This window comes from Ailuropoda melanoleuca, chromosome 12 (assembly GCF_002007445.2).
Source record: "Ailuropoda melanoleuca isolate Jingjing chromosome 12, ASM200744v2, whole genome shotgun sequence".
NCBI classification, from domain to species: domain Eukaryota; kingdom Metazoa; phylum Chordata; class Mammalia; order Carnivora; family Ursidae; genus Ailuropoda; species Ailuropoda melanoleuca.
The window spans coordinates 34684777-34709545 of NC_048229.1; the positions used below are offsets into that span (position 1 = coordinate 34684777).

Genomic DNA, 24769 nt, shown 5'->3' on the forward strand with positions numbered 1-24769 from the left:
ACATTCCTATTGTAAATACAGAGAGGAAGCAGTGATTTAATTACGGCTAAAATCAGTTACTAGAGGCCAGCTCCCCAGGTGAAGCTTTCCTGCATGACTCCATCAGCCAGCGCTGTGTGGTCCAGGGGTTCGGTGGACTGGGAGTGGAAATGGGCAGAACCAGACACTAACTTCTCCCACTTCCGTTTAAACCCAAGAAGGGCTTTATTCTCCTGCACAGGAGAACTGGACTTTGCACATTTGCTGGCTACTTTACATTAGAGAAATTTGATTAATGTCAATTCTTCTGAGTCAGTTGTAAAACTTGCCTGCCAGTAAATCAATAAATTAAAGAGCAAGAGTTATTAGTGCTTCATGTGTTTGTGAGCTTATTCTGTAAAGCAACCTGTTCTTTTTATTTAAAAATTTATTCATTGGGGCGCCTGGGTGGCTCAGTCGTTAAGCATCTGCCTTCGGCTCGGGGTGTGATCCTGGAGTCCTGGGATTGAGCCCCATATCGGGCTCCTCCACTGGGAGCCTGCTTCTTCCTCTCCTACTCCCCCTGCTTGCGTTCCCTCTCTTGCTGGCTGTCTCTCTCTGTCAAATAAATAAAATCTTTCAAAAAAAAAAAAAGATTTATTTATTTAAGAGAGAGAGAGCATGTGCATGAGCCCAGGTGGGGGGAAGGGCAGAGGGAGAGACAATCCTCCAGCAGACTCTGCTCTGAGGAAGGAGCCAACGCAAGGCTCAACCCCAGAATCCCAGCACCCCAGGACCATGACCTGAGCCGAAACCAAGAGCTGGTTGCCCAACCGACTGAGCCACCTAGGCACCCCTACAACCTTTGTTCTTTAGAATCTTAAGTCCTGGGCCTCCTGGCTGGCCCTATCAGCAGAGCATTGGACTCTTGATCTCAGGGTCATGAATCCAAGCTCCAAGCTGGGCATGGAGCCTACTTAAAAAAAAAAAAAACTGAAGTCCTCCATATGACCCAGAAATTCCACTCCCAGATATACACCCAAGAGAAATAAAAACTATGTCGACAAAAGAGCTTGTACACAAATGTTCATAAGCAGCATTTGTGCTGGCCAAAAAGTGAAAACAACCCAAATATCCATCAACTGAGGGCTGGAGAAATAAAATGGGGTGTGTAATGGAATATCATTTGGCAATAAAAAGAAATAAAAATAAAATACTGATACCTGATGCAACATGGATGAATCTTAAAAACATCATGCTTAAAAAAAAACATGCTTAGTAAAAGAATCCAGTCACAAATACCACAGATTGTATGATTTTATTTATATGAAATATCCTGAATAGGCAAATTTATAAAGACAAAACTATTAGTGGCTTCCAGGGGATGGAGAGAGGAGATGGGGATGAGGAGAGATTGCTAATGGATATGGAGTTTCTTGTCGGTGTGATGAAAATGTTCTAAAATTGCAGTGACAGTTGTTATGCCATTCTGTGAATTACTAAAAACCACTGAATTATACACTTTAAATGGATGAATTGTATGCTATATGAACTCTATCTCAAGCTGTTACTTAAAAAGAAATCTAAAGTTCTCAAGAGGGATGGTGTCAGCCGGCTGGAGTTTAGGTACAGCTATACTATCCCATAAGCCCATTAAGACCCATAGCTAGGCTGTAACACTGCAAAAATATGAACTTTTGCTTTAATTAAAACAAAACAAAACAACAAAAACTGATATTAAGGCCTTGGACCTCATTTGTGCTCTCTCCCTACCAGCTCTAAACCACTTGTTCAAATGATTTAAGAAGAAAGGTGTCCTAAGTAACTATGGAAATTATTAGTTGATACCACAATTATTTATTGAGCATCTATTATATGAAAGGTACTGTTCTAGGCCCCAGCAATTTAACACATCATCCCTGCCTACAAGATCCTTACAGTACATTCATCAGATGGTCTCAAGAGATCATAGTAAGTGCTACAAAATGGGTAAGTGCTGGGGACCTCAGGAGCGTAATCCCAGGTTGGTGTGTTAGTGTAGTAGATTACAGAAGTAAGGTGCAAACCAAAGCCTGAAAGATAACTCAAACTGATAGGAAAATAAAGAGACACGACAGGAGTGGTTTAGGCAGACAGAATAAGTACAAAGGCCCAGACTCATAGAAAGCAGGGAATTTCAGGAATTAAAGTAGTTTGGTGTAGCTGGAGCATAATGTGTAAGAATTGGGATGGAGGGAGGACTGGGACAGAGGAAGCTAAAGAAAACTGAGGTCTTTTAAATTTGTAGCAGGACAAAAAACTTGGAAGCCATGCTGAAGAGGTCAAAGTGCAGCCTGAGGGCAACAGAGAAGGATTGGAGCGCTTTAATAACCGAAAAGGATGTGGTCAGAAGTTTGGTTGATAAGGGCACTCCAGCTGCATTGTGGGCAGGGGGACTGGGAGGGGACCCAGAATTAATTAGGCTGGAGGCAAGGAAGGGAATCAGGAGAAGATGTTGCAGGGATCCAGAGTAGCAGATGATGAGGGCCTGAGTTAGCAGTGTGAGTTAGGTAGGAAAGGAGGGGACAGGTTAGAGATATGTAGGAGGTGGCACTGTCAAGATTAATAACTGACCAGATGGGGGAATGACAAAGGGAAGAGGCAGGGTGGTGGCAGGTTACTGGCACAGATCACTGTGGGCTACCAGCCCACATATATTAATATAATGATAACTATTATTATTTTTAAAGAACCAGGTTTGGAGGTAAGACAGTTTGGGACATGCTGCATATTCAAAAGCAGATACCCAACAGTCAGCAAAGATACACAACTCAAGAGAGATGGATTATGACTGAAGCCACAGAGAGCCTGGTGAGTACACAGAGGAAGACAGGAGTACACAGGACAAGACAGGACTCTAGAGACCAATGGCATTTAGGGGACGGACAGATCAGAGGAGGTGGCAAAGAGAACTGAAAAGGAATGGCTAGACTGGTGGGGAGCCACCAGAGTGAGGGCCATGACAGCCGTCTGAGTGAAGCAGTGGCCAGCAGGGGCAAGGGCTCTATGACATCACATAAAACGAAGGTAAGAAGAGTTTATCTTATTTGAGAATAACTTCACCTTTGGAGCCCTTGGTCAGAGCAGTTTTGGTTGCACAACGTGGGAAGAAAATCAACTCTGCGATACTGAGGAGTGGGTGGGAGATAAGCAAATGGGAGATACTGGTTAAAAACAAACTTTTGGGGCGCCTGGGTGGCACAGCGGTTGAGCGTCTGCCTTCAGCTCAGGGCGTGATCCCGGTGTTATGGGATCGAGCCCCACATCAGGCTCTTCCGCTGTGAGCCCGCTTCTTCCTCTCCCACTCCCCCTGCTTGTGTTCCCTCTCTCACTGGCTGTCTCTCTGTCGAATAAATAAATTTAAAAAATCTTAAAAAAAAAAACTTTTAAGAAGTTTGTCTATACAAAAGAAACAGTGCTAGAGTGGAAGTCAGCAAGAGGAATAGGGTTCAAAAAAGAGATTTTTTTTTTAAAGATTTATTTATTTGAGAAAGAGAGAGTACAGTGGGGAGGGGCAGAGAGAGGGAGAGAGAATCTCAGGCAAAGTTCAGATTTCAATCCCATGACCCTGAGGTCACGACCTGAGCTGAGACACAGAGTCAGATACCCAACTGACTGTGCCACCCAGGCGCCCCGAGGGATTTTTTTTTTTTTTAAGATTTTATTTATTTGTTTGACAGAGATAGAGACAGCCAGCGAGAGAGGGAACACAAGCAGGGGGAGTGGGAGAGGAAGAAGCAGGCTCACAGCAGAGGAGCCTGATGTGGGGCTCGATCCCATAACGCCGGGATCACGCCCTGAGCCGAAGGCAGACGCTTAACCGCTGTGCCACCCAGGCGCCCCTCGAGGGATTTTTTTAAATATGAGAAAGACCTAATATATATTTAAATATGGAAACAGATGCAAGGAGTTTATAGTTTTATATTACGATCATGATCTTTCCCCTAAATCTTCCCCTTCCTTCTTATAGGAAACCTGGAGAAAAAATATCTTACAACAGGCGAGGTGCTAAGTATTTTAAGACAGAGCAGCCTCAGTGCAGATGTGACTAACCAACATGTTTAAAACAGGGTGCCTCTCATGCCTCCACTGACATGTGTTCTCCTCGGGGCTTTATTTTATAATAAATAATAATATTTATTATGATTTTCTCCATCATCTTTAAAATAGTCTATATTCTTCTAAAATGAGCCTTTCAAAACCCTAAGTATTTGCTAACTTATAAAGATCCAGTGGAGATATGCAGTTTCCCTTTCCTCTCCTTCCCTTCTTGTGTGGGCAGCAGAGTCTCCACCCCTATTTCTGTGGGAGTGCTTACTTGCTACTGTTCTTAGAGAAGCTGTGGTTTCAGAAATGGAAAAGGGAAGAATCTGCCAAAGCAGCAAGTGCATAGGAAGTCCTCAACCTCGGGCTGACGGTCAGAAGGCTGTTCTGCCTGCCCACTGGGCAGTTACTCAAAGATATCATCCCCACTCTGCCTAAAAATTTCACCCCACTTTATTAAATTACTTGATATTCCACCCAATTCATTTAGCAAATGATTCTGAGAAGGTTAGAGAGCTCTCAGCTATACATGAATTACTTGAATGGTCAGGCTGCTTTCCCCCACCACCTACCTCGGACCTACCACACTGAGCTGGGGCTCTGATGGGGGGGATTGGGAAGAGGACTCAAAAGCAAAGAAAATTTGGGCCTTACGTGAGAAGCAGGGTGGGCGTCAGTCAGATACTATAGTGGAGCGCTGATGGAAGCATCCAAGTCCTATGTGGCTGAAATCTTGGAAAAGGGAGAAGAGTTCAAATAAGAAGCATTCAGGAGTTGAACAGGTAGGCATCGTTGTTTTTTGTTTTTTCTTTTTAAAGATTTTATTTATTTATTTGACGGAAAGAGAGACAGCCAGCAAGAGAGGGAACACAGGCAGGGGGAGTGGGAGAGGAAGAAGCAGGCTCCCAGCGGAGGAACCCGATGTGGGGCTTGATCCAAGGACCCCGGGATCACGCCCTGAGCCGAAGGCAGACGCTTAACGACTGAGCCACCCAGGTGCCCCAAAGGTAAGCATCGTTTTAAAAGTGGCCTCATGTTAATCCAATTCCAGGTAAGGTAGATCAAACTCTTTTTCTTTCTCTAGAATATTTCTAAAATCCAGGACCTAGGGGCGCCTGGGTGGCTCAGTTATCTGGGCACCTGCCTTTGGCTCGGGTCATGATCTCGGCGTCTTGAGATCAAGCCCTGTGTCGGGCTCTCCACTCATGGGGAGTCCGCTTCTCCCTCTCATTCTCCCTCTGTGTTCTCTAATAAAAAATAAAAGCTTTAAAAATAAATAAATTAAATTAGATAAAAAAATAAAATAAAATCCAGGACCTAAGTGTATTGGTCAAGGTTCTCCAGAAAAACAGAACGAATAGGATGGATATATATCTAGATATATATCTAGATACAGAGATTAGATAGATAAATAGATAGATATAACGAAAGAGATTTATAAGGAATTAGCTCACTTGATGAAAGAGGCTGACAAGTCCCAAGATCTTTAGGGTAAGTCAGCAAGCTAGAGACCAGGGGAGCCAATGGTATAGTTCTAGTCCAAAGACCAGCAGGCTCCAGACCCAGGAAGAGCCAATGTTTCAGTTCAAGTCTGAAGGCAGAAAGAAGCTGATGTTCCAGGCAACCAGGAAGAATTCTTTCTTACTCAGAGGAGGGTCAACCTTTTTGTTCTATTCAGGCCATCAACTGATTGGATGAGGTCTACCCACACTAGGGAGGGCAATTTGCTTTACTCAGTCTACCAATATAAATGTTAATCTCATACAAAAACACCCAGAAATAATGTTTGACCAAATATCTGGGCACCCCATGGCCTAGTCAAGTTGACATGTAAAATTAACCATCACACTAAGCCAGTAATACAGTTCTGTCACATGGTTCATTCAAAATTTACAAGGCCCTGTGCTATGAGATACACATAGCTAAATTAGATCCATTCCTTCTAGTGGGAATGAGAATGATAACCCATTTATAATTCTAGTAATAGCACTAAGTATCATGAAGGGGTCTAAACTCTGAGATGTTCAGGGTAGGGCGAGACTATTTCTTCCACAGGGTTTCAGGGAAAGAGTGCAGCATTTCAATAGGGAATTAAAGGATAATGATAATGGCATAAAGGAGCAGGGCATTCCGAATGAAGAAAAGAAAGGCAAAGAATCAGGAAAATGTGCTGAGTCATCTAGTTTAACTGTAGTTTAAAATATATGAGGGGGGCGCCTGGGTAGCGCAGTCGTTAAGCGTCTGCCTTCGGCTCAGGGCGTGATCCCGGCATTCCGGGATCGAGTCCCACATCGGGCTCCTGCGCTGGGAGCCTGCTTCTTCCTCTCCCACTCCCCTGCTGTGTACCCTCTCTCGCTGGCTGTCTCTCTGTCACATAAATAAAATCTTAAAAAAAAAAAAAATATATGAGGAACAGGAAGCCTAGGCGACTCAGTTCGTTAAGCATCTGCCTTCAAGTCAGATCATGATCCTGGGGTCCTGGGATAGAGTCTTGTGTTGGGCTCCCTGCTCAGCAGGAAGTCTGCTTCTCCCTCTCCCCTGTTTGTGCTCTCTCGTACGTGCGCTCTTTCTCAAATAAATAAATCTTTTAAAAATTAAAATAAAATATATGAGGAGAAACAAAAGCAATCTATATAATGGTAAGTGGTAAAGGGAACCCAGAGCTTCCCAATCTCCCCAACAGGACTTTCTAAGAACCTACAACTTTTGGCCTACAGCAGTTCCGAATTGTTTCAATTCAGCTTTTCAGTATTTCTGAGAAATAACTTCCCATTCTGCTAACTTCTCCCATCTCTTAGAGTTCCTCTCCTCCAGTCCTCGGTATGCCCAGTTACCTATTAGGCTACAGGTTTAAAAGGCTTTTGAGGGGTCCAGCAAGCAGGGGCCACCAGTGTGGCGGGGGAGTAGGGCCATGGAGAAGCTGTGCGGGTCCTGAGCGGCCAGAACAACCCACTTCACAGGTCCTGGATACCTCTGTCCCTTAGTGTCAACACCAGGTTGAAGTGGTTGGTCATCTGCTTCGTGTGCAGCACTTTCTTCTCTACCCTTAAAACCGGATTGCTGTGGCTTCCTGGGGGCATAAAGCTTTTTACAGCATTTTATACCCTTGGAAATAATGCTGCATTAGCCAGAGCATGCTTTTTAATGGGACCCATGAAGCAACTGAAGAAAATGATTGAAACAACAAGATTGCTTGCAACGATTATTATGCTTCTGTGTTTCATATTTACCTTGTGTGCTGCTCTTTGGTGGCACAAGAGGGGACTGGCCTTATTATTCTGCATATTGCAGTTTTTGTCAATGACCTGGAATAGTTTGTCATACAACCCACATGCAAGGGGAGACTGCGTTCCGTCTTGCTGCTTCTGGTCCTCTAATGATCCTTATACAAATATGTAAATTTTAGTATATGTACATTAAAATATGATATAAAAGGCTAAATAAATAAATAAATGGCTTTTGAGGGGGAATCGGCACCTAATCAACATTTACAACATATTTCATAAAACATATTTCAAGTCCAAAACAATGAATTTCAAATTCATAAAACAAATATCTACCATCACCCACTATGTATCATGCATTGTGATAAGTCCTGGGAATATAAAAATGAATAAAATTAATGTTTCCTGTCCTAAAGGAACCCACTGTTCACTTTGGAACAAAGACTCATCACAAGATGGAGAATGTCTTTGGAGACATCTTGAGAAAGGCCATGCAAAAGATATCTTCAAGGTCAGTCCTAACCTGGAAAGCAATTTCACCTGGTTTGTGACTACAGGAGAAAGGGTACCCACCCTACCTTCAAATCAGTGCCCGGTAGCTGCTAGCACCAGTCACAGCGGTGGAGCCAACCAACGCCCACCGAGCACTGCCAAGTGTCAGGCATCAAGTTAGGCTTGGGTGATACAAAGAGGAGTGAGATATCTAAGAAGCATTTCTGAACCGTCTCCTGTGGACCAAGGCACTATGGCAGGTACTAGAGACCCGGTCCCTCAAGATGGAAAGGAGCATCCTAGAGAAGCAGGATGCAGCAATCGCCTAACTCACCTATCCTGTGCCCGGGGCTCCCTCGTGGAATTGCCCTGGGTTGTAGCTCATCTTCCTCCAACACACTGATTCCATTTTTTTTCCACTTTGATAGTCAAAGTGATCTCCAAACACAAATCTGATCATGTCAATGCTCTGCCTAAAATCTAGGTGTAGCTGTCCATCACCCTGAGGATAAAATCCAAACTTCTTTACCCAGCATGTCACACTCTTCCTAATGTTCCCTGCTTATTTCTAACCACCGTCCCTCTGCACTCTCTGTTACAACATACTCAATCACTTGCAGTTCCCTGAATATAGGACCCCTCACACCACTGACTTTGCTCATGCTATTCCCTCTGCCTTGAAGGCTCCTTCCTCAATTTTTATTCCTCCTTTAGAATTTTGCTCTTGAAAAAAGAAAAAGGAAAAAAAGCCTTGTCTGACTGGTCTCAACAACTCTACCTCATCTCAGATGAATTATGAGACCCTCCTCTGTGCTCCTGTAATACCCCATCTGTCCCTCGGTCACAACACTTGTCATTCTGCTTTGTAACTGCCTGTTTATCTGACTCTCTTACGAGACCATGAGCTCCTTAAGGATCACTAAAACCTTTCGTTTTCATTCCCATTATATGCCTAATATAATGCTTAGTATCTAGAAGGCATTCAGGAGACTAAATACTTATTAAGAGATTGAATGAATGGGTGGATAAAAATATCAAGCATTTACTGGAATCTGTGTGTGAGGCACATGGAAGAGCCTTCAATTTAATGAAAATTTATTGGGTACCTATAATGTCGGTGATTTTTTCTTTTAAAAAAAAGATTGTATTTATTTATTTGAGAGAGAGAGAGAGTGCAAGCAATCATGAGCAGGGGGAGAGGCAGAGGGAGAGAGAAGCAGACTCTCTCCTGAACAGGAAGCCCAACATGGGGCTCCACGTGGGGTTCAATCCCGGGACCCTGGGATCATGACCTGAGCCTAGGGCAGATGCTTAACCAACTGAGCCACCCAGGTGCCCCCTGTCAGTAGTTTTTGGCAGGTACTTAAAAAGTCAAACGTAGATAGATACAGCTTCTAACTTTAAGTTGCTTTCAGAGGAGCAAGAGAAGTTAAATATATACTCAGTCAGATAAAGAATAGGGTATAATGACAATGCAATCATGCTATTAAAGTTACCAAAAGGGTAACGGGAAGGCCATAGCCACCACCATATTGTTTTCCAGAGCTATTCTTTTTTTTTTTTTAAAGATTATTTATTTATTTATTTATTTGACAGAGATAGAGACAGCCAGTGAGAGAGGGAACACAAGCAGGGGGAGTGAGAGAGGAAGAAGCAGGCTCATAGCAGAGGAGCCTGATGTGGGGCTCCATCCCATAACGCCGGGATCACGCCCTGAGCCGAAGGCAGACGCTTAACTGCTGTGCCACCCAGGCGCCCCTCCAGAGCTATTCTTACAACCACCCTAGTTATACTGGCTAGGTAAGAACAAACGTTTTCTACTTAGTTCAGCCAAGACTGACTAATTTTTCAGCAGGAACTAACAACAGAAACAAGAAAAGAAAAAATACAAAAGAATTTTTTTTCAAAGACAGACATTTTCAGCCAAGGACAGCCAGAGTCTAACCAGGGAATTCTCACTGGATACCACACACCGAGGTCTGAACTTCCTTGGACAACAGATCTACTTCCTCAGGCCCCTAACTGGCTTGCCAAGGATTTGGCCTTAGTTTTCACTCCCTTTCAGGAAAACTTGGCTTGCACTGTGTGTAAACTGGCAGGTCCAGATGGGGGTGGGGGAGAGGCTTCCTTCTCTTTCTGCCCTCTAGGCTCCTCTCCCGAACTTTAGCCTGGCATGAGCTCACTGGCAGCCGCCTCCCTTGCTCTACCTCTAATTTTGAGACCCTGAAATTTCTCCTGAAATTCTGCCTGAAACTCACCTTTTTCTCTCTTTTTTAAAAAACTTTTCGTCGGCGGGGGGGCACCTGGATGGCTCAGTTGATTGAGTGTCTGACTCTTGGTCTCAGCTTAGGTCACCATCTCAGCCTACATTGTGCTCTGCACTCAGCACGGAGCCTGCTTCTCTACCTCTGCTCCCCCCACCTGAGTTCCCTCTCTCTCTCTCTAAAATAAATAAATAAATCTTTTAAGAAATAATCCTGTTTGGAATATTTATCTGCCTTCTCCTGACCTTTGTCAAGGATGGTTCTATCCTTTAGGGGTATCCAATTTGTTTCCTCTCCTTCCCCTGAACTTACACTGCTTGGTCTCCTCTTGGATATTTTCCTGGAATGCCCCTCTGCCTTCCTCCTAACCCCTGTGCACATTTGTACAGTTCACTTGCTCAGGAAGCGTTCTCTGAGCAGCCTAGTCCACAGGGCAGCTCTCCTACCTCTGAACTCCAAAAGCTTTCATGTCTGTTATACCTGGGCCCCTGTGTTACATTATATGCTGTCCCTGTGAGGTTGTGATTTATATGTTTACCTGTCTCATTATCTCTGACCCCACCCAGACTGTAACCTCTTTAAAGGCAAAGAATTGGGGATGCCTGGGTGGCTCAGCTGGTTAAGCGTCTGCCTCCGGCTCAGGTCATGATCCTGGGGTCCTGGGATCAAGTCCTGCATCGGGCTCCCTGCTCAGTGGGGAGCCTGCTTCTCCCTCTGTCTGCTGCTCCCCCTGCCTGTGCTGTCTGTCTCTCTGACAAATAAATAAGTAAAATCTTTAAAAAAAAAAAAAAAAAGGCCAAGAATTGCATTTTATATTCCTCCCATCCCCCAACTGCACCATGACTGAGAACAGTTACTGAGCACCTACAGTATGCGAGTTGCTGTTCTGGTGCTTTATATATGCTTTTCACTTGATCCTCACAATTTTCTCACAAATGAGAAAACTGAGGGTCAGAGAACATGAATAAAAGGCCAAGGCCACCCAACTAAAAAGTGGCACACCCATGAAGGGAATCCAAAGCCTTGTGGCCTCTAAGCCCAGCTGGCACCTCGAGTGGGGCAGGCGTGCCGGAACCACTCACTGCTGACCAAACTGTTCCCGGGGCCTGGCAGAGAGCCAAGGTACACAGCACCAGGCAGCAGAGCCACCGTGATACCCCCCCTTCTCTGAAGCCCACATCTGGGTCTCCCTGGCTTCCTGGCACTAACCCTTCACCCTGTGCCAACTTAGACAGTAGCCCCACTCTGTTCCACAGGTGGCTTATTGGAAGCCTTGATTAAACGCATAAGACGTCAGGAAGCAAGATGTCAAGCTCCTCAGAAGCAGAGTCAGAGAAGTGGTTCTTGAGGCCTGGCTGGCTGGGAGGGAGCCCCTCCCTATGGCCACCCAGTTTCAGCTCTTGTGTTTTCCTTTAGGGCCTGTCAGGCAACTTTGGGATTAAAGGGACAAGACTTTTGCCAACAAGCCCTGTCTGAAAGAGACAGATCGGTAGAAGCCCTGACACCCTATATGCCCCAGGTTAGCAGGAGGACTCCAGTCCCTGCTGCCTCACCCAGACCCAGGGCCACATCTGCCACCTGCCCACATGGAAGCAGGCTTCTCCACTCTGGTAGTAACAGGTACCATTTACTGAGTGCCTACTATGGGCCAAGCACTATACCCAGTGCTTTAAGTGTTCATCTCAATGACTTCCTGTTAACATGCTGTGAATACAAGTCTAGTACAGTGGTTAAGGACACAGGCTCCAGGGTCAAACTGCCCAAGTTCAGAATTGTAGCTCCATCATTTACACATTGCATGAACTTGATCCTGCTATTTACTTCTCCATGCCTCGATTTCTTCATCTGAAAAATGGCAACTTCACTAGCACTTAATTCCTAGAGATGTATGAGGATTAACTGAATTAGTGTAAGGTTCTCAATGCATTTTACTACTATAATAACTATTATGTAGGCATCACCTCCATTTGACAGGAGTGTAGCAACTGGGTATTAAGAGAGCTTAAGTCACTTGCCAAGGTCACGCAGTTAATAAAGAACAAAGTGTGAACTTATAATCCAGGTCTGGTCTACCTGACTCCAAAGGCACATGGACATCTCAGAAATCCCAGCACTTGACGCCGCTCTCATAGGGAGCAACCAGGCTAGTGAAAGAGCTTCAAAAGGACCTGGACTGGTGCTAAGCTCCCAGGGTCAACCTGGAGAAACAGAAATGTGCAGGGCCCAGAACCGACCCCAAGAATGTAGGGTCTGGAAAAATTTCACTCACCCAACCTCCAGTAATTTTATGCAAGTGACCAAAGGCAGTATTGAAGAGGAAAAGAAGTCACAAAAGGACATCATGAAGCCTTAGCAAAATGGTTTTTCCATAGAGAGGGGAAGTACTACCCAAGTTCACTTGGTGCCTCCCAAGGGTAGAAGGGATATGAGCTTAGTGTGAGAGCCTCAGAAGAAGTTTTGGCACCAGGCAGTCCGAGCATTTTTGCGCATCGTTCTCTCTACCCCCCCTGAGCTACCGCCAACCTCCTGGTCTGAATGGAGTGAAGTAATTGTAGTTCCTTAAAGATAATTCTGCAGGGCCTCACACTGCCCTCCCTTCTCACTCCTGATGTTCTTCTTCTTCCTCTTTTTTTTTTTTTTTAAATTTTATTTATTTATTTATTTATTTGAGAGAGAGAAAGAGAGAAAGGCTGGGTGGGGCAGAGGGAGAGGGAGAGAGAAAGTCTCAAGCAGTCTCCGGGCTGAACGTGGAGCCCAACATGGGGTTCAATCTCATGACCCTGAGATCATGACCTGAGCCGAAACCAAGAGTGGGAAGCTTAACCAACTGGGCCATCCAGGCGTCCCTCATTGCTGAGTAGCTAACCAATCTTGCTTCCAGGGCCCCATGGAAAAGACACTCATTGTTCATCTCTGGGAAAGCTTGAGGGCATGCTCTTAAGTCGTGAGGAGCTGAGAGACAAGGTAAGGGACAATCAGAGGTGCCATCCCCACCATGTTACCTACCATAGCATTTCTGAAGGAGCCCAGTTTCCTACCTTCCGTGGTCACTGTGCTCCTGAGAAGGAGAGTCAAGACAGTACAGGGAGCTGGACTCCTGCCCCTCTCTCCTGCATCTGCTGTTCCAGCATCAACCACTCCTGTCCAGTTCTGAGAGCTCTCAAAGTCTTCCTGGTGAGAGAGTTGGGAACTGAGGGAACTGGGCCCAGAAAGCCTTGTCCAAGAAAAGACCAGTTATTAACAACTCAGGACAGGGAGTGAATTTCATTTATCCTTGAAAATTTAGCTCCTGACAGTTGGTAGTAGGTGACAGTATCAGTGAAATTAAATTATTCTTAAAGGTTGGAATGCCTAAAGATTGGTTAGAAACAAGCCATAAACTTGATCTGTTTCCTGCTTGTCAAGTTGTCTCCAATCGTCCCAGAACAACATAATACCTCTGTCACCAAAGCTCTCCAATCCTCTGGATCCTACTCACAAATCCAAGGGTGGCGATAGCTAAATAATCAACATCTCATTTCTGAGAACCAACCTCAATTGCTCAGGAAGGGCCGGTGTTTCATTCTCCACCTCTCCACACCCTCACAGATTACACACCCAAGAATAAAACAAGGTGAATTTCAGACTAGATTAAGAAAATTTCTAACATTTTTTTAATCAGCCCTCTGATAACACGTTACCAGTATGTTGCAAAAAAAAAAACAGAAACAGAGAGAGCAAACCAGTTCCGAGAATCACTTCCTCTGAGCATCAACCACCTTGACCCCACAGTCTGATCTACAGGCACACACCCAGGCCTTTGTAACACAGGCGTGCACATTCCCAGCACTCACTCTAAACTAAATGGCAGCCACACACAAGCCATCAGGACACCACATGACTCATTTAAGTGTACCGTGAGCCCCCAGACAATATTAGGAATATAAGCCCATCACACTCCAGCACAGATGAATGCTGGGAGCTAGAGCATGCACATGCATCCCCGTGGCCTGTGTGTTCTGTCCGGTTCTGTGGGGAAAGAGGACAACATGGAGTGGACACACTGATGGCTATGAAAAGAATTTCCTGCTATTTGCTTCAGGGAACCACAGGCAGGAAAGAGCCAGGAAAGTTATCCAAACAATCATAGCCCACTCTGGAAACTGAATGTGATGTTCAGGGGAAGGTTATGGAGGAGGCGGAAGAACAGGAAGGAAAGTCATATCAAACCAAACCATGAGAATTCTGTGCAATGGCAGGGAACCCCCAACTAGGCCCTCCTTCCCCAGGGCCAAGGGGAGCTCCTGGCTCCAAAGACTTTCCTCACCACACCCACAGTGGACATCTCCAGGCCACTGAAATAAACACGGAGCTGTGCAAGAAGAGACACAAACAGAAATTCCAACCTGCTCGTTTGGGGAAAGGCAGGCATGTGAGACAGAAGTAGCATTCAGGGCTCTGCCACAGCTGCCCCTGCCTTCCTGCTATTAATCACAAAATCAGAACTTGAGGGCAAGAAGGAACATAAAAGATTATCTCAACCAAATTCAACTTCAGATAAGAAAACCAAGTCTAGCGTAGATGAGTGATTTTCTCAACACTTAGCTCACACACTACTAAGCACCAGCTCACCTCACTCCCAGCCCAGGGCTCTCCCGCTCCTTCTGGATTTCCCAGAGGAGGCCAGTGTGGGAATATCCCCCAAAGTGAACTCTATAAAACTCCCTTGTCCTCACTCAAGGTAGAGGTATAATTGGATCAGCCCTCCAAACTCACTTGGGGATGAGAAGAGGATTGGCATTTTCTCCCGCTTATCTGCATTGCCTGACTTGGAGCCTTAGGGAGATTAACTCCCCATTTCAGAAAAGCCCACTCTCATGGGTGACGGGGCCTCTACCTGGCATCCCGGGCTGTGGCTCCACTGTCCACACTGTCACAGGGTGGAGCAGCTAAGCTGTATGGAGAGCTCTACCTGCAGTGCCACAGCCCCCACAGAGCTCCGAGCCCCTCCCTTGTTCCCCTGCCCTCCCCGAGCCTCTGTTCCACCCAGGTGGCAAGTCACCCTGGGGGACAGGCAGAGAAGTGAAACCCACCATGAGGGGGGAGAAGCAAATGAAGGGTGAAAGGAAAATGTGAATAAAGGACGTTGCCTCCAAATGCCTCCCTATCATAAATGTCAGCGTGATTTCATCCATTCTCGAGATGGAATGTGCCCCTCCAACAGCCCAGAGGAAGAAAGCAAGCGTAGACCACATTGTCGATTCACAGAGGGACGAGACCCAAACAGCGGGTGACTAAAGAAGCCAAGATTCCACTGCCTTCCAGAACCCAGACCTCCAGCCCCCACTCAGTAGTCTCAACTATCAGTGATTGAGAAATTCTGCTCTCAGTTGGTGCAGGGTGAGACCCGTCGATCTCAATTTTTAACAAACATCCCAGATAATTCTGATACAGATGCTCGAGGACCATCTCAGAATCTCAAAGAAGTCCTACTTTCTCACTGCCCCGCCTGGCACCAAGTGGCTAAGAGCACAGGTGGTGAAGTCCCCAGACCTGGCCTCACTCTGGCTCTTGCACACGAGCTGCAGGGCGCTGGGCAGATGACTGCACTTGAGCCCCTGCATCTGTAAAATGGGGCTCATAAAAGTACCCACCACGTGTTATTATGGGGAGCACAGGAGGTGATCTAGTTATTTACTGTGTTTCACACAATGCCGGGCAGGTAGTAAGCACACGGTACTTGCTGGGTACTAGCTGTTCTACTAGTTGTCAGTTGTATTATAATTAGTAAGCATACCACATTTGTTGGCTAGTACTATTTTATATTGCAATACATACATATAAAACTAATTACTCCCAAGAAGTTGACAGGTCGAGTAACTTTTAAGCTATAGGGTTTCTAGAGCTAGCCACTTCACTATAGCTTAATCCTAAATTACCTCTTCCCTGTGCCCTGCTAGTCTCACCACTCTCTTCTGCCCCAGGACGCTAGACGCTGGGCTCTCAACGAAAGTTCAAATTTACATTGTGCTTTTATGTTTTATGAAGAACGTCAAGTGTTTTGTAGGGTGTGTTCTGATTGCCTACTCTTCTCTATTAACTTCCTCCAAAGCCCTTCCTTGCCTTCCCTCCTTTCCACCTCTCCCCTCATCGAACCACACCCCCCATTTTCCCAAAGGCTTATAGGCAGTTAATATGTGACCCCCAGACGAAGAATATCCATCTGGCCGAAACCCTGAAAAATCCCTCTGATCAACAGACAAGGTTGATGGGGAATAGCGCTCAGGCCTTCGTACCCATGGCCTTGTGCTGAGGGGACCACGCGGAGGTGAGGGACAAGCTCTGGGCAAGCTTCTTCTAGGTCACTGCCTCCACCCTTCCTGGCCCCAGCCTGGCCTCCTCCTAGAGCTTCTCCCCTCTGCCCATAATATTTCCACCTGGACGGTCCACAAGCATCTCATCCAAACAAACCCAAAACTGTGGTTAGCGTCTCAGTCCCAAGCCAGCCTATCCCTCATCCTTATCTCAGGGCTAATGGCACCCGACCCACGCAAGAGCCCAAACTAGACTCCGCTCTGAGTCATCTTCAGCTTTCCCCACCTGCCATCACCCACTCTGGTCACTCACCAAGGCCTGCCAGTTCATCAAATGGCTCTTCTGCCCCTGCACTCCCAGCTCAGATCTCAGACTCTCAGGCGGACTCCCCGCAGCTGCAACAAACCAGCTGCAACAAACCAGCTGCCAGAGCACGTGTCCCGAAATACAATCTGACCAGGTCACTTCCCACTGAAAGCCTCTGGTAGTTCCCCACTCACAGGACTCCAAACTCCTTAGGCTGACTGTCAAGACTTGCACAATTTGGGAGGGCCCTTCCCCTCCTACTGCAAAAGAGAGACTCAAAATAAGACCAGGCCAAAAATATCCACCACTCCACTCTAACTGAAGAGGCCAGCCACCCAGGGAACATGTCGCCTCTCACCCAGACATCAGCTAAATTTATTTTATCTGATGATGGATCCCTGGGCCCTGAAGGGATGATATGGACTTTAAGGAGGAAGAGAGAAGGAAGGCATGGCCAGGGTGTTCAAGCCGCGGGGCCTGTGCTCTAATAGCCAAAGCTCCTTATGGTGCAAATGGCAAAACTAAGGACTAGAGAAACAAATCTACTCATTCAAGGGTAGGCCTTTAATCACTAGCACCAGGGCCCAGGTCCCCAGGCCCACAATTCTGCTTCTTCAGCTAAGAGGCCTAGAAGACTCTCCCAAGCACAACCGTGTGGGATTCCCATAATCTTCCCTTTTTTCTGGACATAACTCAGGACTCCCTACTGCACCCCACAAGCCTGCAGATTCCCAGATGACCTGGGAAGAACAGAACAGGAAGGCTGGAGCTTTGGCACCAGTTCAGACTGGAACTCCAAGGACCAAACACTAGAGCCTTTGACTCTAGGGGGAAAAAAGGCCCATTGTCTGGGTGGGTGGAACCAAACCGTAACAGCCGCAAGAAAACCAGTTTCGTGCCCAGAGATGGGGACTTGGCCCTCAAATATCAGAGTGGAGGGGGGAAGGGAGAAAGGAACACATACCTTAAGAAAACAGAGGCAACTGCAACAGTTCTTACTCACTCCTGGGTTTTGTTTTCTGTTGTGTGTTTGTTTTCCCTCATATAGAGCTCTGCATGGCCTCTGAGTCCCCCAGGGTCTAGGAGGACCAGGAAGAGGCGTGGCTCCCTGGAGTGTGGAGGAATCAAGATGAGATTTCAATGACTCCATTATGAGACTGTTAGTGGAAAAAGGAGCCACTTTATCATTTCCTTAATTGCTGGTGAAAGAAAAAAAACCACAAAAAACAAAACAAAAAAACTCAGAGCTAGCTACACATCAACAAAGGAAAACACATGCCCTTCCTGCAAAATACTAGGCGTGTATACAGGACAGGGAGACCCTGCCCACCCCAGTACTGCAAGAAACAGGAGGGAAAGAGCAGAAAAACCTGAGCCTTAAACAACAAATATTTCTATGTATGTATGTATGTATGTATTGAGAGAAAATGAGCTGGGGGAGGAGCAGAGAGAGAGGGATAACCAGACTCCAAGCTGAGTGCTGAGCCTGACTTGGGGCTTGATCCCACGACCCTGAGATCACTACTTGAGTCGAAATCAGGTGTCAGTTGCTCAACCAACTGAGCCACCCAGATGCCCCTAAACAATAAATGTTTCATGAGCACATTCTCCCCGGACACCACGTCCAAAGCTACTTGATATGATTCTGAGTTGCCCAAGTGTCTTGGTTCGCCCCGTAACAGGTCTCTGACCTTACTCCTTGATGCCTAGACAGTTGTTCCTTTGGGTGTGATCCACTGAGATGATGGGCCATTTAGATTGAAGGACAAAGTCTCAAGCTTACCCTCAGGACAGAGTCTACTGTTTGTAGGCTTAGGGGTGGGGGAGGGAGCAATCTACTATTCTCCCTTCCTGCCCTTGCACCAGCTGTTCCTCTGCCTCTCACACCCTTCCTTCTCCTGCCCTTACCCTCAGCAAACTCAAATGACATGCTCTCTCAGACACCTTGAAGGGGTTCCCACAGGCAGATGAACGCTTCCCTCTCTGTGCTCCCACAGCACATTGATTTTTTAGGGTTTCAGCCAGATGGATATTCTTTGTCTGGGGGTCACGTATTAACTGCCTATAAGTCTTCTGGAAAATGGAGGCTATGGACTGATGAGGGTAGAGGTGGGAAGGAAGGAAGGCAAGCACGGGCTTTGGAGAAAGTTAACAGAGAAGAGCCGGCAATCAGAATACACCCTACAAACCAAGCAGCCCTCACTAATCCATTCCGTGCCCACATGCTATGTACAGAGGTGAGTCAGGTCCCCTGCGCAGTGAACGCTTTCCTCCCTTTTCGCCCTCTCCACCCACACTGCTCAGTGCTGGGTGCTCTGGTTGGGCCCCAAGCCCAGGAGGGGCTATTTATAACATCCTAGAGTAATGATATTTAATGTTTTTACTTTTAAAAATTAAGGTAAAGTATAAAAAAGAAAATAACTATCACCCATACTCATTTTCTACCTAATCTAAACTTTTTTTTTAAAGATTTTATTTATTTATTCAACAGAGATAGAGACAGCCAGCGAGAGAGGGAACACAAGCAGGGGGAGTGGGAGAGGAAGAAGCAGGCTCATAGCGGAGGAGCCTGACGTGGGGCTCGATCCCATAACGCCAGGATCACGCCCTGAGCCGAAGGCAGACGCTTAACCGCTATGCCACCCAGGCGCCCCTACCTAATCTAAACTTAATCATTGTTTAACATTCAGGCATATTTCTTCCAATCTTTTTCCAGGTGGCAGACTGGAACCTTCCAGAATGCAAAGACCAAATACTTTCTTTTTCCAGTTCTTACACTTCTGGGGGTCAGAAGTCCAAAATGGGTCTCAGTGGGATAAACTCCAGGTGTTGGCAGGCTGGTATTCCTTCTGGAGGTTCAGGAGGCAGATCTGCTTCTCCGACTGACCCCACTGCTGGGGGCTGCCAGGCCCTCTGCCTTCAAAGCCAGCGATGGGCTCTTGCTCATCCTCGCTGCGGTGCTCCAATCCTTCTCTCCTGCTTCCCTCTCTCTCGTACAAGGACCCTGCGACGCACTGGACCCACCTAGATAATCCAGGATACTCTTACCCTCTCAAGATCCTCAACTTCAGCACATCTGCAAAGTCCCTTTTGCCGAATTCAGTAACAGTCACAGGTTCCAGGGCTTAGGATTGGACCTTTGGGGGAGGGCATCCCTCTGTGTGCCACAGGCACCTTTTCTAAACTCTACAACAGAAATTTGCTTTGCCTTCCTTCTCTTTCACTTTTCTTCTGACACACAGGCAAGAGCACAAGCTTTGAGGTGAAACACAGTAGCTCTGTCGCTAACTGGCTGGATGACACTGGACCAGTCACTTCACCTCCCTATGCCTCTTTTACTCTCATCTGTAGCACAAGGATGGCGCTCACTGCATTAGGAAAAGACAGGGACAGAGTAAGGTAAGCTGGTGCCTGGAGTGCGAACAGCCCTCACTAACCATCCCTTCAACCCTTTTCTTCACCGCCCCCTTTTCTCTCCTCCTTTCTCTCCCGTTACCGTTTCCTCCTTTGTCTTTCTCATTATTTAGCAAAGAAGGCCACACTACCCACACCGCTTGTGACTCTGAGTCAGTGCTTCTAGGTATCTGATAGCTACTCAAGGCAGCCACTGTATTTATATGGAAAGTCTAGGTTTTTTGAAGTCCTTTTATGTTCACATAAAACTTCCATAGAATTCCACATAACTTACACGTGCCAGTTCCAATTCTGCCCTGTGAATCTATACATTCATTTCTTTGTTTCATCCTTCTGCAGTCCTTCTCTTTACTCCTAAATAACAATAGTGCAGAGACAGGAGCGGTGCTCAGCCATAGCAGGGAATTCTCTCGGCAGGATGAATGCTGTTTGCAAAAACGTCCCCTAAAGCCCACTTCTGGGCTCAGCTTCCAGCAACACCACTGAGCTCTAGGACACATTCAGGGCCCCCAGGGACAATAATTGTGACAGAAGCCACACACCCTCTGGGGATCCCGCCATTGGATTATGACACTTTCCAGAATGTTGGTCATGAGTTACTGTGACCCAATCTTTCTACTCCTGGAAATTAACCTCCCCTATCATTTTCATCTCCAGCTAGCCTGCCAGAACCCTGGCTAAAAGTGCATCCCCACCCAGGTGACCAGGGCGGCATCTCTGGCTCTTGCCATAATTTTAAGAGCTCACACCCACCCAGCACTCACTATGGGTCTGGCACCATCCTATGGACTGTTATGTAGCTACAGTCTTCCCATGAATGTTATCATACCTGCTTTAACAGAATAAAAAATCTGAGACAGAGAAGTTAAGTAATTTACCCAAATAAATATTAATAATTTAATCTGGGTGGTGACTATCTTAAGATTTCAGAGGTCTCCTGAATGAATCTACCTTCCAGAATGATTTTTGCTCCCTGACCCGATTTGCAGGATTTGATGGTCAGCATTCTGTTTCCTGTCTTGCCTTTCCCTGATGCACCTGTTCCCTCACACCACACTCACAATTGCACATCCCTCATAAAAGCTTGCTTTTATGAACCTCAGTCTCTTTTGGGAAGAAATGGGGTCAGGTTCCTTGTATCCATGAAAAGTCATTCTTACTGAATTGTCAACTATTTGCACGGCCATTCTCTGGCCACAAAAGAGGTGCACTAGAGAGAGAAGATGTAATGAGATAGCAGGAGGTTGGGAGAGTTCTTGGAATGGTCATAAAGGGGAGAAGATTCCAAATGCAGAAACAGTCATAAAACACACCCAGAGTTTGTGGCCTTTGTACAATGGCAGCCCCACCTGTCTCTTTCCATGCCTGTTGGCATCTGACTTCCTTCTCAGTCTGCCCCTCCTAGGCTTGTCTTCTCAGAGCAATATTAGAGATCTGGGCCTGCAGCCAAACCAGAGGACCCAGCACTGGACTGTGCGGGTGGAGAGGGCAGAAAAGGGAGGAAAGCGTTCACTGCACAGGGGACCTGACCATACATAGCACTTGGGCACGGAATGGATTAGTAAGGGCTGCTTGGCAGGACTCATGACTTAAGAAGTTTAGTAAGGAGTTGTACTTCCTCAGTGCTGTCTGACTGAGAGCAAAGAGGAGGGTGTGGGAGGCATCACAGTGCTCTCCCATTTAGAAACCCATTGTCCCTCCCTTCTCCCTCTGTTGGGTTACATTCCTCTATCCATAGGTCACTTATTCACTGAGTTGGGTTCCAGGAAAAAATCATCTCAGTTGAATTTCTTAAAGCCCCAAGCACTCAGTTCAGCTCAGGAGTGTCTATCATTTCAGTGTTGAGCAGAGGCAAATATGTTTTTAAAGACTGGCAGAGCCTTTGCACCCACAATCCCTTTGAAGACTGCTGAGCTACAAACCAAGGGAGGAAGGAACCTCCTAGGTGCTGGGGACCTTTATGTTTAGACTTCATTTAATGCTCAGAATTGCCCTTTGAAGTAAATGCTATTATCCCTATTTTGCAAATGAGAAACCGAAACTTCAAGTCACTTGTCTCCTCTACAAGAACTTGTTAAAAATGGAACCAGGACTCAGACTCACATATTTCTTAATCTAAAGCTCATGTTTTCACTCCACACCATCCTATCTACTAGAATTCAAAGAAAGGAAAAATGACTGTTTCCAACAAAGGGCTTCAGTGAAGAGACAGGGTCTGAGATGCGCTTTGGGGTGAATAATAATTCAGGAGGCCGAGCAGGAAGGCAACCGCATTATAGGAATAAGGGAAAGAATTAGAATAAATTCAGACACAAGAAAGTAAACTGTTGGGCACCTGGAGGCACAGTCAGTTAAGTGTCCGATTCTTGGTTTCAGCTCGGGTCATGATCTCAGGATCATGAGATCAAGCCCCGTTTCAGGGCTTCAAGCTCAGTGTGGTGTCTGTTTGGGTTTCTCTCCCCCTCTGCCGCTCCTTGACAGGCACGCTCTCTCCCTCTCTCTCTCTCTAAAATGGATAAATAAATCTTAAAAAGAAAAAGAAAAGAAAGTAAACTGGAGGCTGAGCAAGGCAGCAGATCAGGGCATGCTATGGGGGCTCTGAATGGCAGCCTAAGGAATCCAAACTTATTCTACAGATGATAGGAGTAACTGGCAAACTTTAGGGGCGCCTGGTTAGCATAGTCGTTGGGCGTCTGCCTTCGGCTCAGGGCGTGATCCCAGCATTCCGGGTCCCACATCGGGCTCCTCCGCTGGGAGCCTGCTTCTTCCTCTCCCACTCCCCTGCTGTGTTCCCTCTCTCACTGGCTGTCTCTCTGTCACATAAATAAATAAAAAATCTTTTAAAAAAAAACTGGCAAACTTTAAGAAAGTCAGAAGCGTGACAAAATAGCATTGTCAGGAAGATAACTCTGACGGTATTAAGCAAGATGACCTAGGGAAGTGGTTCTCAACTCTGGCAATTCATTAATTCCCTGGAAGGTTTTTTTCTTTGTTTTTTTAACTTTTCATTTGACCTACTTTCAGACCTTCAAAAATGTTCTAAAAATAGTCCAAGTTCCCATATACCCTTCACTCAACTTCCCCAAATATTAATGTAGTAGATAAGCACAGCTCAATGATCAAAATCAATAAACTATCGTTGATAATACAATGAACTAATCTATAGATCTCGTTCAAATTCCATCAATCTTTCCCCTAAGGTCCTTTTTTTGGACTAGGAACCAATCTAGGATCAAACATTGCATTTGTGTTTTATCTCCTTAGTCTCCTCTAATCTGGACCAGTTTCTAAGAATTTCTTTTACCTTCATTAACTTAACATTTTTAAGAGTATTGGCCAATTACTCTGCGAAATGACCCTCAGTCTGGGCTTATCTAATATATCCTCATGATTAAACTTATGCTATGCACTTTTGGCAAGAATACCACAGACATGATGCTGTGCCTTCTAAGTCCATCATACCAGGCCCATGATACTGATAGCTCCCATTACTGGTGATGTTAACTTTGAGCACTTCCTTAAGGTTCCTCTGTAAAAAGACTATGTTATTTGGAAGTTTTTAAAAACTACAATGCTTGGCGCACATTGGTGGCTCAGTTGGTCACGCATCCACCTTTGGCTCAGATGATGATCTCAGGGTCCTGGGATCAAGCCCTGCATTGGGCTCCCTGCTCAGTGGGCAGCCTGCTTCTCCCTCTCCCTCTGCCTGCCACTCCCTCTGCTTGTGCTCTCTCTGTCTCTCTCTTTTCTTTCTCAAATAAATAAATAAAATCTTTAAAAAATAAAAATAAAAACTACAATGCCGAGGCCACACCAAAGGCCAATCAAGTCAGACTCTCTGGGGATAAGGCACAGGCACTGGTAGGTTTTAAATGCCCTGCAGGTGATTCTAACCAGCATCCAGGGCTGGAAGCCACCAGCTTAGACAATGAAGATTAGAATCCTGGAAATCATTAAGGAAGCCATTCTTCAGTCCTCTCTTTTTAAAATAACACCCAGTTCCAGGCGCAAGATAAATATATTTGGACTTTGGCATGGACCCATGGTAGGGGAAAGGAAAGACCAAAAATCCCCTGATTGAGAAAGTGATGGGTGAGCAGATTGCTGTCCAATAAAAAAAGAAGGCAGGATGCTAAGTAAAGTGTCCAGCTCTGCTGGTCTAGTTTCTCTCCAGACTTCAGGAAGTCTTTGCTGCAGAGAAGGCACACACCGTATAATTTTACTGTCATGAGCCTGATGTGAGCTCCTAATCGCCACTGAGGGAAGGAGTTATAAATCACGTGATATAAATACATGAACACACGCAAAGACAAGCACTACCAGGTACAGTTGAATGGTTCACAGAATCTAAGTCGGAGCCACACAAACTCCCTTAAACAACCTTGCCCTCCGCACTTGGTCTTTGTCCTTAATCTCTTCTGAAGTAAGTGACTAAGGATGCTGTTGTAAATTTCATGAAATAGGAAAGTGTACACAATCTCACGTCACCAGGCTGTTGAAGCAACGATACTGTGCTCAACTTCCTTGCTGCTATTATCTTGAGGTTTCCGTAAAGAGATTTCATCCCCCTCCCTTGGAGGGGCCATCGATAACATGCACAGAGGAACACCAGTTTAACCCAAATCCAGAGGCAGAAAGGACCCTGATGAGAACTATCCCTGAAGTATTCACAACCTACCAGGATCTGGTGCCGCTTGTGCAGGGGAGCTGCTGCTAGGCAGTAAGTAACAGAAG

General features: G+C 46.0%; 1 long non-coding RNA gene across 1 annotated transcript in view; it reads right to left on the reverse strand.

Annotated features, from left to right (window-relative positions):
- LOC105239623 overlaps window positions 1-24769 on the reverse strand; it is a 49922-nt gene that overhangs the window by 6363 nt on the left and 18790 nt on the right. Inside the window, exons 3-4 of the long non-coding RNA XR_004618956.1 lie at window positions 13060-13192; window positions 4696-4773 (exon numbers count right to left, since the gene is read on the reverse strand). This is a non-coding gene — a long non-coding RNA (uncharacterized LOC105239623). The remainder of the gene's footprint in view (window positions 1-4695; window positions 4774-13059; window positions 13193-24769) is intronic.